This window comes from Ictidomys tridecemlineatus, chromosome 3, assembly GCF_052094955.1.
Source record: "Ictidomys tridecemlineatus isolate mIctTri1 chromosome 3, mIctTri1.hap1, whole genome shotgun sequence".
Classification (NCBI taxonomy): domain Eukaryota; kingdom Metazoa; phylum Chordata; class Mammalia; order Rodentia; family Sciuridae; genus Ictidomys; species Ictidomys tridecemlineatus.
Window position 1 is genome coordinate 173,700,433 of NC_135479.1, and position 13,172 is coordinate 173,713,604.

Below are 13,172 nucleotides of genomic sequence, written 5' to 3' on the forward strand. Positions count from 1 at the left end.
CCTTTTATTTATTCAGTTTTTTACATGGTGATAAGGATTGAACCCTGCTCTTCTCATGTGCAGGTGAGTGCTCTACTGCTGAGCCACATCCCCAGCCCACATGAAGTGTTTGTCATATTGAAGAACTTTTAAATCATTCAGGAGTGAAATAACAAAATAAGAAATGATCACCACAGCCAAGATTTCAAGGCTACTATGTATGCAGGGCACAGTCCCAGTGCATGAATCCACAGGGAAAGTATGACGGTCCCTACTGGAGTCTTTCAGGCTTCTTCCAGGGCACTGGCTGAAAGGCATCATTGTATTGCAAGGCATCCTCAAGCCTGGGGTTCCTTTCCTTTCTGGGTTCCTCTGTGATATAAGCTTCAGTTTTCAGCAGCTTCTGGGGATAACCTGGCCTCTAGGAGATACCCTGAGTATGTGTCTGTCTAATTGCCCAGGCACTGGCATCTTCCTGAAGGTTCAGGGTCCATTGGGTCCCACTGACAGTAGTGCTTGTCCCTTCTTGAGGTGACTGGATGTTGTGGTGGACAAAGGTAGAAAATCTGGAGTCAAGGGGAGAGATAAAGAATGTCCATGCACTATGACCTTTTCAATGCTTTATTCACCCAAAATCACTCAATAACTTTCACTTTGTAGGTTCTTTTTTTTTCTTAAGATTTTTTTTAGTTGTAGGTAGACACAATACTTTAATTTTATTTATTTATATGTGTGGTTTGGGATCAAACCCAGGGCCACACATGTGCTAGATGAGTACACGACAACTGAGCCAGAACCCAGCCCTATAGGTTCTTAATCAAGGAATGACAATGCTGGGCACCACAAACAGTAATTCAGACTGATAAAAGCAATAAACACAACTAATTCAAATCAAACACATTCTAAGTTAACTCTCAAGCACTGCAAATACTCTTAACCATGACTTATCCTCTAGTTGTGCTAGATTTAAAGTCTTCAGTCTTAGGTCTTAAATCCAGCAGAACACACTTAACTCAGACCTCAACAATCAGGTCAGGAATTAATAGAGGATCCTCCTGGGGTGGATCCTCCTGGCTGAGGAGATAAAGTCCTAAGGAGAGGTCATCATCCTTACCAGGGTTTAGAGGCTGCTGCAGAGTTTGAGAGCAGTGAGGACCATGCAGAAAATCAGGCAAAAGATGAGAAGAGTTGGAAGGTCAGTCCAGGTGCTCATCAGGCTCTGAGACTTCTTTGCATCAGTGTTGGTTGGCCCAAATGTCTTGTTCATTGGGCCCATCTTTATATTAAACTTTGGGGACTTTGTACTCTTTTTTGATTCCTATCAGATGCTACTAGTTTTTAGTGACATTTTACATCTCAGAATTAGGACATAAAGTTAGATGATTTCTGCCTTGATATCATACCTCTGATCTTATCAAGGCTGAGGCAAATGACTTCATCCTCACTCTTATCAAGGTGGTGAAAAGTGATTTATTTTATCAGATTATGCCTGATGACAATATTGGAGTGCTCTGTAGACTTGTGCCTGGTGGGAGCTACAGGTTTATTTTTAAATGGAGTCTTAAAATTCAGTTGCTTAGGCTAAGGTCATCCTTACATTGGAGTTAAGGTGTGGTTTCAGCCATTGGCTGCTGGATGCTTGGGTCTTGAACCTGGTTCTGGCCCCTCTCAACTTCCTGCTCCTGTGTAACAACATATTCCATTAGTACACTAGATCTAACAGTTCTCCTAAGATAGCTCCCTGCTCTGTGTAAGCCTAGTGAGGTAGTTGGTTTCTGTGAAAGTTCACATCTCCACAGCTCTAGAGGCACTGGCAGGAGTGGTGGCTCAGTGCAGGAAAATTATCCAGTGCCCAGGCCCATGTCTAGTCTGGGTTCAGACTTGGTAGCATGTGGATCTCTGGACATGCCCTCCTGGGAGTCAGAGATCCCCAGTTGACCAGACAGACTGCCATAGCTTCAGCTTCCCTACCAGGACAAGGTGTGTACCTGGTCTAGGAAAAGGAGCAAATCATTCAGTCTGTTATGGACTGCACCTTTTTACAGTGTTGTCCTGTAATTGACCTCAGAAGCCATACCCAGTTATGTGGGAGGAAACTTCATTGGCTTCACAAATTGATTAAAGAACCTAAAAGGATTAAGTTGCAAATGGACCAATCTAAAAAATTAAACGTACTGTCCAAGGAGACACACTTTCCACCTAAGGAACTCCTGAAAGCATTGTTGAAATTTCTTGGTTTTGATTAAATTTGTGAAAATGTGGGTGTGAGTGGGATAGAAGCCAGGCTTTAGTTCTTGGCAGTTTCAATTCACTGTAAAAATTATCTCCCTATTTCAGATAAACATAGACAAATTAGCTGGGCATGGTGGTGCACTTCTGTAATCCCAGAGTCTTGGGAGTCAGAGAGAGAAGTGCTAAGCAACTCAATGAGAACCTGTCTCTAAATAAAATACAAAAAAAAAGAAGAAAAAAGAAAAAGCGGGGGGGGGGGGGTGGCTGGGCTGGGCTGGGCAACTGGGGATGTGGATCACTTCTCAAGTGCTCCTGAATTCAATCCTTGGTAGATCCACAAACAAACACATGGTGTAATTACTGTGTCAAATTTTGCACCCATTTTCTTTTTCTTTCTTTTTTTCCGCATTGCTGCTAGTGATTTAATTTTAGGCTTTACCACTGAGCTTCCTCTTAGCCCTTTTTCTTTTCTGTTTTGAGACAAGATTTGGCTAAATTGCCAGGATGGCCTCAAACGTGTTTTTCTTCCCTCAGTCTCTTCATTTTCTGGGATTCCCTAAATGGGTCACTGTACCAAGCTAATTCTCCCTATATGTGCTAGGATTGGCTGGTTTTAGAGATCACACTCAGTTGGGCTGGGTCATAATCTTAACACTGTAAGCTAATTCATCCTGGAGTTAAATGGAGAAACTAAGTTTTAAAGCATACATAGCTAAGTGGAGATATAAGTAAGGGAGCAGGTTGTGTTGAGAAAAAAAAATATCCTATGCCTATTTAGTAGTGTAATTTTTCTAATCTTTGTCTAGGTTTCCTGCATCAAAGAGTATCTTAAGTTTGCTATGATTTTCCTGTCTAAAGGGTTAATGAATGGAGTAAATGTCACATTATCCATAGTGTTTTTTTCAGGATCTCCAACCTTTTTAATGTAAATATGCATATTCTATCCTGAGTTGTTCCCCTCTGCCTACTCTCCCTTTTTTTTTTCATTGCAATATTTCCCATTTCTATTTTATTTGAATGTGTATTTAGCCAGGTGTGATGGAGCACACTTGTAATCTGAGCAGGAGCCTGCAAGAGGAAGATTTAAAGTCCAAGGACAGTCTCAGAATTTAGGGACACCTGTGTGTGTGTGTGTGTGTGTGTGTGTGTGTGTGTGTGTGTATGTTTGTATGTGTGTGTGTGTGTGTGTGTGTATGTTTGTATGTGTCTGTGTGCATGCATGTGTGTGTTTTCTTCTAGCTTCAGAAAAATATTCTTTTTCAGTAAGGCTCATCTCAATGTTGCAGGGGAAGTTCATGTTTGTGTTAATTTGGCCATGAGATCTGTAAGTTTGGCAGTGTATCTTGGTTCCTTGTTCATCTGGATACATTAAATGACCAGAAAATACACATATAAACCCTCAAGATCAGTATTACCTTCTCCACACTTAAGTATGTCTGCCAAAATACAGCACATCTTTAGGTATATGGACCTGTGTCAGCCCCACTGTTTAGCCTAAACACACCTACCAACTCTTCAATTTTAACAGTGGAATGGCACACATTGTTTTGTTTTTGTTATTGGTTATTTATTAGTATTACTATTTTGGTTATTGATGACTGATTCCAAGGATACTTACTACTGAGTCCATCCCTAGGTCATTTTTAAATTTTAATTCTCAGACTGGGTCTCACTAAGCTGCATAAGACCTCTCAAATTTGCTGATTGTGCCCTTGAATTTGGGATCCTCCCATTTCAGTCTCTGGAGATGCTGGGATTACAGGCATGAACCACTATGCCCAACCACATTGTTTCTTTAAAGTGACATTTTTTTTCCTGATACTTATTGGCCCTTTGAATGTGCATACCCTTGATAGCCTTGGCAGTTTCTTTGTGTTATAAAATGAACATGAAAATTTGAACCTCTTGTGATTATATTTTCAATTGATGTAAAAAAATTTCAAGGGACATAACTAACTTTATTTAGAAGAAATTTTTAACATTTTCTTTTTTGTTGTTTGTTTGTTTGTTTGGGTAGCATTGGGGATTGACTCCAGTGCCTCATATATGCCAGGCAAGCACTTCTACCACTAATCTGCACTCAAAGACTCCATCTGCAAGTTACTAAGATTTTTTTGTGTACATTTCATCTTCTGCTTCAAACTCGGACATAGTAGCCTCTGATGTGCTTTGGCACACCCTACCTCTCCATTGTCCTGCAGTATCTTGTTGTCCTGCAAGATTGTCATATTGCTGCTGTCCCCAAACAACATATATAATGTCCCTAAGAATCTGTGGGAGAATTTCTCTAGCATATGTACCCATAAATATATTTTTTTCATTCAAAAGAACATAATCTGAAATTTACTGAGCATTGCCAATTTTTTTCATAGGATGAACATGGCATTTACCTTCTAACATGTATTGTTGTGCAATACTGCATACACGCATTCCCCACAAACACTTGGAATGACATAGTATTCTGACATTTGCCTGGGGCTTTGTGGGTCTGAAGAGGTTTACACTGGTGCTAATAGCTGCCTTCTCCTGTCTTTTTTAATTTCTGAAAGTCTCTCTCTATGGGCCATTTGCTGTTTGTTTTTGAGAGACATTCTCTGATTTGTAGCCTTAAATATGCTTTTGCTTTTGAATTCGATTATGAGTTATCTTTATCCTTCATGCTTAAACTGATTATATTCAGTTTCTGTTCCTAAAGAAAGAAGGAACACAATGTGCCTTAGCATTGTACTTTATGCCTTTTATTCCATCACAGTTACTTTTATTTTACAAAACCCCAAAATAATAGACCTAGGTTTCCTTCATGAAATATACATTTTCTCCATTAAAAGTATTTAAAATCTTTCTGCTTTAGGTTGTTTTTATTAGGTTAGTTTCACATAATTTTTATTTGAGAAAAACTACAGGTAAAAGGAAAAAAATGCCTTTCAAAATTTCATTTTGATATTTAACAGTTTTTCTTTTATGTAAGCCTTTCCATCAAGAAATAAATTGTTTAAATAGAGACATTCTTACATTTTCTGAATATATTAAGTGCAGTAACACAGGGATCCAGAGGTCAGAGGCAGGAGTTCTGCCTTCTAGTAACTCTACTGCCTGGTGGGTATGAAACCTGATCTACGTGACATTAGTCTGAATGGGGCCAGTGTCTGGGAGAGGCAAAGCTTGACAGGACAACTGTGTGAAGGTCTTGGAAACTGGAGACTTCCAGGCTCTTCCTTTGGTAGATGCAGAATAAAAATACTGTCCAAGGAGACACACTTTTCACCTAAGGAACTCCTGCCATACCATACCTTCTTTCCTATACTTGGATAGATTTGTTTGAGACCAGCAGCTGGGGCTCCCTTGCATTGCTCTCCCTGGGTACTTTCCACACCTCTGCCAGTGGGAAACATGTGAGAGTAAGGAGACTCAAAAATCACTACATTTGGGGGCTGTGGTTGTGGTTCAGTGGTAAAGCACTTGCATAGCACATGTGAGGCCCTGGGTTTGATTCTCAGCACCACATATAAATAAATAAAAAATAAAGGTACTGTGTCCAACTACAACTAAAAAAATACATTTAAAAAAAACACTACATTTTTTCTGAAGTGATGTTCTCCACCCTTGCTAGCATCAGAATCATTTGGGGAGCTAAAACAACAAAAAAACAAGGCTGGAGTTGTGGCATAGTGGTAGAGTGTTTGCTCAGCATATGTGAGGCACTGAGTTCAATCCTCAGCACCACCTAAAAATAAATAAAATAAACCTCCATCAACACCAAAACAAATTAAAAAAATAGACCCTGAAGCCCCAGAAATTTCAAATATTAAGGCATTAGTTGAGATGAGAGATAGTATTTGGTGTAAATTTTAATTAACTACTGTGAGCACATTTTCCCACTTGATACATTGGGAAAAGAGATTTCTTTCCTATGAAGATTAAATGACACAACATGCAAGGTTGTTCTCATATTCAGTTATGATTTAGTTTTCTCTATGCTATTGTAGCAGCCTAAAGTGCAACACTTACTTCAGGATTGTGTTGTTAACATTGACTTGCACACCAACGATTACCTCCTGCTCTATGGAGCTCTGCCACATGCCTTCACATAAATTGAAGAGAAGTAGGACCAGTACCCTGGCATCTTCTTCTTGCCTTCAATGGTGAAGGGGCTGTTACCTTGTTTTTCAGGTGACACCTTCTCTCTTCTGGTTTCCAAAGGTTGAATCCAGTGGCTTTCATAGATTCCATGAAGTGCAACTCTTCACTCCCTCTGGCCCTCTTACTGCCACCAGTCAGGAGAGGCTTAGAGGAGGGGCCTGGTAGGCAGTTCAGGTATTTGGTAAGCAGGTGGGAGGTCCTAATAAATGAGCAGAAAGCCTCAGGATGGGTGGGGAGTCTGACCACACAAACAGGTGTACCATCTAAGAGAAGCTGAATCCCACCTTTCGAATACAGCAGCCCCAGGAGGTAAAGGGACATTGCTCAGAATGGGCACCTATGTTGACAGCCTCACCACCCTTTGTCTTCAGGTATAAACCTGAAGACAACAGGGCGGGCATTGTGCCTGTGACATGTCTTCTTCCTAAGCACAGCTCTTTAAGCTGTGTTCTCCATTTCTCTTGCCTCAGTTTACATGTTGACCACTCTGATGTCTGGTGCAACCACGTTTTCTCAGCACAGGGGCCCGAGGAGGGGCATTATCTTCAGTAGCTAAAGGAGAAGAGAAATGACTCCTTTAGTGGTGGTGAGCACTTTTCCACAAAAGTATCCTGGGGTTTATGACCTCCTGATTCCAACTTGTGGGCAGAGAGTGTCATAGCACCACGAGGCCAGAGGCAGTATGAAGTGGGTGAGGCCCCCAGGGAATGAGGCTTTGCTAAGTGGGGGTCCATCTGGCTCAGCCTGATTGCAGTTTCCAATTGAAACAAAGTTCTGAGGGATCTTAAAACAGTTGCCTTCCTCATCTCCATCATTTCTTTGATTCTTTCAATGCAAGTGTGTTTCTGGGATTCCCACAGCTTGGAGTTTTCTGTAATCCCCACTCTAGTGTGTCATCCAAGCCCTCCCCCATGAAACTGTGAACTCACAGCTAGTTGTTAAAAAGAATAGGGCTCTGACCATGGATGGAAAATATACATTCACATAATTTAACATTTAGAGAACTCAGTAGGTGGAAAGTTCACTATTAAATTAATCATTCTAATAAAGTTAATAAACCCTCAGAGCTTCTAAGAAGTCCCCTAGTCCTGTGTTCTTGTAACTTGCATACTTAATTTTTTCAGTCTCTAAAATAGCTCTTGCTAGCCCTCCCCTAATTACATGAGCTTCCTTCTCCACAAACTCTGAATACACCCCTAGCTGGACTGGTGAGTATCAAAAGTATGCCTGGGAATTTCAAAGGATATGGCTTTCAAGAGGTGCTAGGGAGAATGGAAAGAGAAAGAAGAAAATAGGAGCACCTATGATCAGAAAGGAGGTGGACTGGATTGGCTTTGGGCTAAAACTCAGAGCTTAGTAAATCCTGAGAAATTGCCCAGTGCCTCAGGCTTTCCTTTCTCTCTCTTCCTGCTTCTGGATTTGCCTACTTGATATCCTTGTGCCCATACAGGGCCACCAAGATGGCCCCCTCACAGGAATATTGAATTGAAAGAGATTTGGCTGGTGGCCTAGAGTAGTATGCCTGATGAAAAGGTTACTGTTTTTGCTTTGTTTCATTTTGTTTTTTGGATTAAAATATTTACTATAATTATTTAGGAACTTATAATTAATTAAACTCAACATAATTGAAATCCTTTTTCTTAAATTTAGAAACTTTAGAACCTAAACAAATATATGTATCCTGTATATTTGTCTTTTGTTACTTAATATGCATTCTCTAGGAGTGATGCCAGTTTCAACTTGTCTCTTCTGTTTGATCAACAGATGTAGGCAGTTCAATAAGTTTAATGCATCAACTTTTTATTGAAATCTACTTTATGATATCTGATCTCTATATTTTGTTTAAAAATATTGTCTAATTTTAATGTCATACATATTTTGTATTTTCTAAAATTAAAATTTAAATTTTCATACTAAGGTCCTTATTTATGGCTCATGTTTCTATTGGTATGAGGTAGGCAAGTTCACCATTTCATCGGCATATTAAAATCACAAATTCTAATATTGGTTTTGCTTATTGATATGGAATGTCTCCATTTTACACAAAACTAATATTTATATTTGTGTCTGTTTCAGCCTCTAGAATATTCCTTATACTAAACTGTCTCTCCAGAAAGGATTAAAATACTGAGCAAAGGGGAATGGATTCCAGGTGGCTAATCATTCTCCTGGAGTGGGCACATCATATGTCAGGTATCATACCCGATGTCCTGGTTTCTCTCTACAGTTGCCTCCTTGGCCTGAAAAAGGGCAGGGATGTTCTTCACCTCTACTTTGCCTGCATCTGGCAAAATGCCTGGTGCTTCAGCACTGTGCACAGTTTGTTGAAGAATAGAGCAGTTGGCATGGTGACAATGGAGATGACTCCTCAGCTGATGTCTACTGATCACCAATGGAGCTGGACACTGACTATCACTTGGCTGTCCTCCTCTGCCTCTCTAGAACTAGCCTTTGTGATTCTTAAGTCTGAACTCTGAGACCTTCTCTGACTCACCTCAAAGTCTAGAGCCAAACCCAGCTTGGCAGTCCTGAGATCTTGACTGTAGATTAAAGGTCCTGATACTTGTTTTAGCCCTTCTTCAAAGAATTGGCTTTATATAATTTTCACATCCTGTGTCTAACAGGAAAAGCCAGGGATCTCATTTCAAAAAAAGTCTATTTTGTGTAAGATTCTTTCATGTCTCCAGAGTGGATGTTAACACATTGACAATACCTTCTTATAGGAACAAATGTATAAACTCATTGCTTATATACAGTGGGGACGAAGTGGCCCAAGGTGGGCTTAATTTACTCTGGAGAAAAGAATTCCTGGGAAGAACTTGCTAGGACCTGGATGAGGCTGTGTAATTCTTAGTCTAGTGAACAGGTGGTGCAGTATCTCTTCACTACTAAGTATGCTGAGCAGTTGAGAAGCCTCACTTGCCTCAAAGCTGCAGGTCTCTGAAAATATGGGAAGACACAGAAACTAGAAGGGGAGAGAGAATGGAGAGCTTAGGTGGTATCACCTCACAACTTCCTCCTGGTTCTGTTTTTCCCTAATGGAAAGTAAATATTGGTACATTTTTGCCACTTTCTTTGTAAAACTCTGATGCCCCAACATTTCATTCTCTTTCCTAGCACTTGGATATTTGAAGCCTGAGGTCTCTGCAGTGCCAACCAGTTGTTCATTTCATGAATGACTGAACACTTTTCAGTGAGAAAAATCTCTTTATTTAATTTATCCTATTCTGCGGCTAATTTATCCTATTCTATGTTCCTTTTGATCTACTCAGAGTTGTGGTTTTTGTCTTATTAAAATTTACAACATGATTAAAGCCTTTTCCCTTCACCTTTGGAATGAAAATTTTGTGTGGTTTTGAAGTCAAGAGAGGAAGTAGTAGGGTTAGAACTGTGGCCAGAGGAAGAGCACAGGGATATATGAGATCATTAACATAGAAAAATTCAAATTTCAAATGTGAGGTACAATGTTCTTTAGTATCATGTCACATGCTAAACATCTGCCTTTTCTCCAAAGTAGGTAGGTAGATAGACAGTTATATCTTAGTGACTCTCAAACACTGTTGGTAGAAATACATAAGATAAGATCACTTGAAAGCAAATATGGGAGCTGAGAATCCAGCTCAGAAGTTGAGCATTGTCCTGGTGGGCTTTAGGCTCTGATTCTTATCCCCAGAGCCACAGAACACAAAGTGTTGAGAGCTGAGGGGAGAGAGTGGAAGAGAAACTCAATAAGGCAACCCAGATTAAGCATCTTAGTGTGGATACTTTATGTGAATGAGAATTCTCTTAAAAATAGAAATTCCACTTTTGTGAGGAGAAAATTAGACTTCAAAGGGAGGTGGACCTACAGTTACTACTTCTAGTAGTGAGGTAGGAACACACATGATTTTACTCCTCAGAGTACCTGACTTCTTTCTAGCCTAGTTCTTAAGAGCAAAAAGGTGAGCAATAACATCTGGGCTAGGAGCTGGGGTTGTTGCTTAGTGGTAGAGCGAGGAATGGGGCTGTGTTTCCCATAGGGAGCCTTTAAAACACAGAGGAAAGTCATTCTACTCATCTACTCCAGGAGAGTAGATCCTCAGAGAGGATCCTGGAACAAAGAAGGGCCAAAACAGGGCACTGAGAGGGGCTTTCAAGCATGTGGAGGTTTGGAGGGGGGGTCGGTGGGGAACTAGGACCCATTTGAGGATCCCCTGATAGGGAGAAGCAGAGGTAGGAGAGGATGCAGGCAGTGCCAGGATACCTCAGCACAAGGGAAACAGAGGGGAGGCATAGGAGGGGGCCAGAAACAGGGGCCTAAAATCAAAGGACAGGCACTGGATCCAAAGGGCGGCCAGGAGCTAAAGCAAGAACCAGGCTAGGAATAGAGAGCCATGTGCTAGGACCAGGGAAGGGCAGGGCAGGGGTACATGAAAACTCACAGGGCTGGGGACAGGAGGGAAGGGAGAAAGGGGAGTGGGTGGCAAAGTAGGAGGGAGGCTCTAGGGTGTCAGGGTTCTGGAGCATGGTCCGGGCTGAGAGAGGCCAAAGTGCCCAGGCAAGGGGCAGGGCTATATTTTCCCAAAGGGAGCCCACAGGGCCAAGAGGCCAGGTCCAGTCCCCTGGCCCAAGTGAGCATACTGGGAAAGGCACCTGGAAAGGGGGTGTGGCTGGGACACAGACCACAGGAGAGCCTAAAGAGGGCACAGCATGAAGGGCCAGAAGAAGGGATTTGTTGGGTGGGAGTCAGCACTCCAGCAAGGAGCCCCTGCTTGGGACCTAGGGGAGGGTCCATGCCAGAAAGAGCAGGGAAGGGCGGGGCCAGGAAGGCTGGCAGCTCTAGGGTACTGCAGTGCAGGGGAGCGAAGGGGATCTGGAAAGCAGCCACAGCGAGGGCCCTGCAGTGAAAGCCCAGGGACACATGGAGCAACAAGGGATACCAGAGGCTCAAGTGAGAAGCCATGTAAGAAAATGCAGCACCAAGGGCCAGGGCTGGGGCAGAAGACTCAGGACAGTGGACAAGGCTGGGGAGGGAAGGCAGGGGATCCATCAGAAGGAGGCAGGCTCCAGGCCCAGGGCCACTGCCAGGTGTTAGGGTTCTGCAAGCAGGACCAAGTGCCCAGGGAGAGTAATTGGCCCAGGTGAGGAGCAGGGCTCTCTTTCCCTTTAGGCACCCTGGCCAGGTTGAGAATCCAGAAACAGGGACCAGGCAAAGGGGGTCTGGCAACCAACAATGGGAGGAGGAGGGTGATGGGAGGGCATGGAGGAAGATTGTGGTGGGTGTGAAGAGTGCCAAGAGCCAGGACTTAAGCCAGGAGTGGCTGAAAGGGACCCATGCAACCAACCAAGGATGAGGTAAACAAGAAGCAGGAGACACAGGAGTGTCCCAGAGGAAAGCTGGAGGGGAAGAGAAGGAAGGGTTTGCACCAGGACCAGGAGACAGAGAGCTGTGCAAGGGGCACAGAAGAGCACCCTAGGGGGCCCAAGTGAGGGCCTCCTAGGTCAGACCCTACAGGAAGCATTGCCACACTATCCCATGTGACACTAGAAATGGGTTCAGGGGCTCAGCTGAGTGGCCAGGCCCAGGACTAGAGCAAGCAGGGTTAGGGTTCAAGAGGGCTGGGTTGGTATAGGGGCAGCATGCAAGGCTAGAGGTCAGGGGAGGGAAGGGTGGAGAGAGCTCAGGGCAAGGTCAGCACAAGTCCCAAGTCCACTTCCAGGTATCAAGCTGCTGGCAGTAAAGAGGGCTCAGGTGAGGGGCGAGGTTGTGTTTCGCATAGGGAGCCTTCAGGGAGCAGAGAACAGCCATTCCACTGCTCTGCTCCAGGAGAGTAGATCCTCAGAGAGAAACCTGGAAATAAATAGAGCCAAATGAGAGCACTGAGTGCGGCGGTTGGGAGGGTGAAGGTGGGGAGCCAGGATCCATTTGAGGAGCCCCTGCTAGGAGAGAAATAAGGGGAGGGGAGGGTCCAGGCAGTGCCAGGATATTTCAGCACAAGGGGAAGAGAGAGGAGACATAGGAGGAGGTTGGAAATGGGGCCTGAAATCAAGGGACAGGAACTGGGTACTCGAGAAGGGCAGCCAGGGGCTCAAGCAACTGCCAAGCCTGGGAATGGAGAGCCACATGCAAGGGCCAGGGCAGGGGTGCATGAAAACTCACAGGGCTGGGGAGGGGAGGGAGAAGAGAAAGGGGAGTGGGTGGCACAGGAGGAAGAAGGCTCAAGGGTTTCAGGGTTCAGGAGCAAGGCCAGGGCTGAGAGAGGCCAAATGGCCCAGGCAAGGGGCAGGGCTACCGTTTCACAAAGGGAGCCCGCAGGACCAAGAGGCCAAGTCCAGGGTGAGCATTCTGGGAAAGGCATCTAGAAAAGAGGCCCTGCCAAAACAGAGAAGAAAGGAGGGTCAAAGCAGAGTACAATGTGAAGGGCTAGAGGATGGGGGTTGGTGGGGTGGGGGCCAGGACCCCAGCAAGGGGCCCAGGCTAGGGACCTAGGGGAGGGCCCATGCCAGGGAAAGCAGGGAAGGGCAGGGCCAGGAAGGCTGGCAGCACTAGGGTACTGCAGAACAGGTAAGCCAAGGGGATCAGGGGAGCAGTCTAATAGAGGGGCTTGCAGTCAAAGCCCAGGGACTCATGGAGCAAGATGGGTCACCAGAGGCTCTAGTGAGGAGCCAGACCAGTGTATGGAGACCCAAGAAGCAGGGTTGGGGCAAGGGAGTCAGGAAAGTGGACAAGGCTGGGGAGGGAAACCTGGGGATTTTGCAGGGCAGAACTAACTAGCCTCCAAAAACAGTGCCACTGCCAGGTGTCAGGTTCCCAGGTGCAGGAACAAAGGCCCAAGGACAGC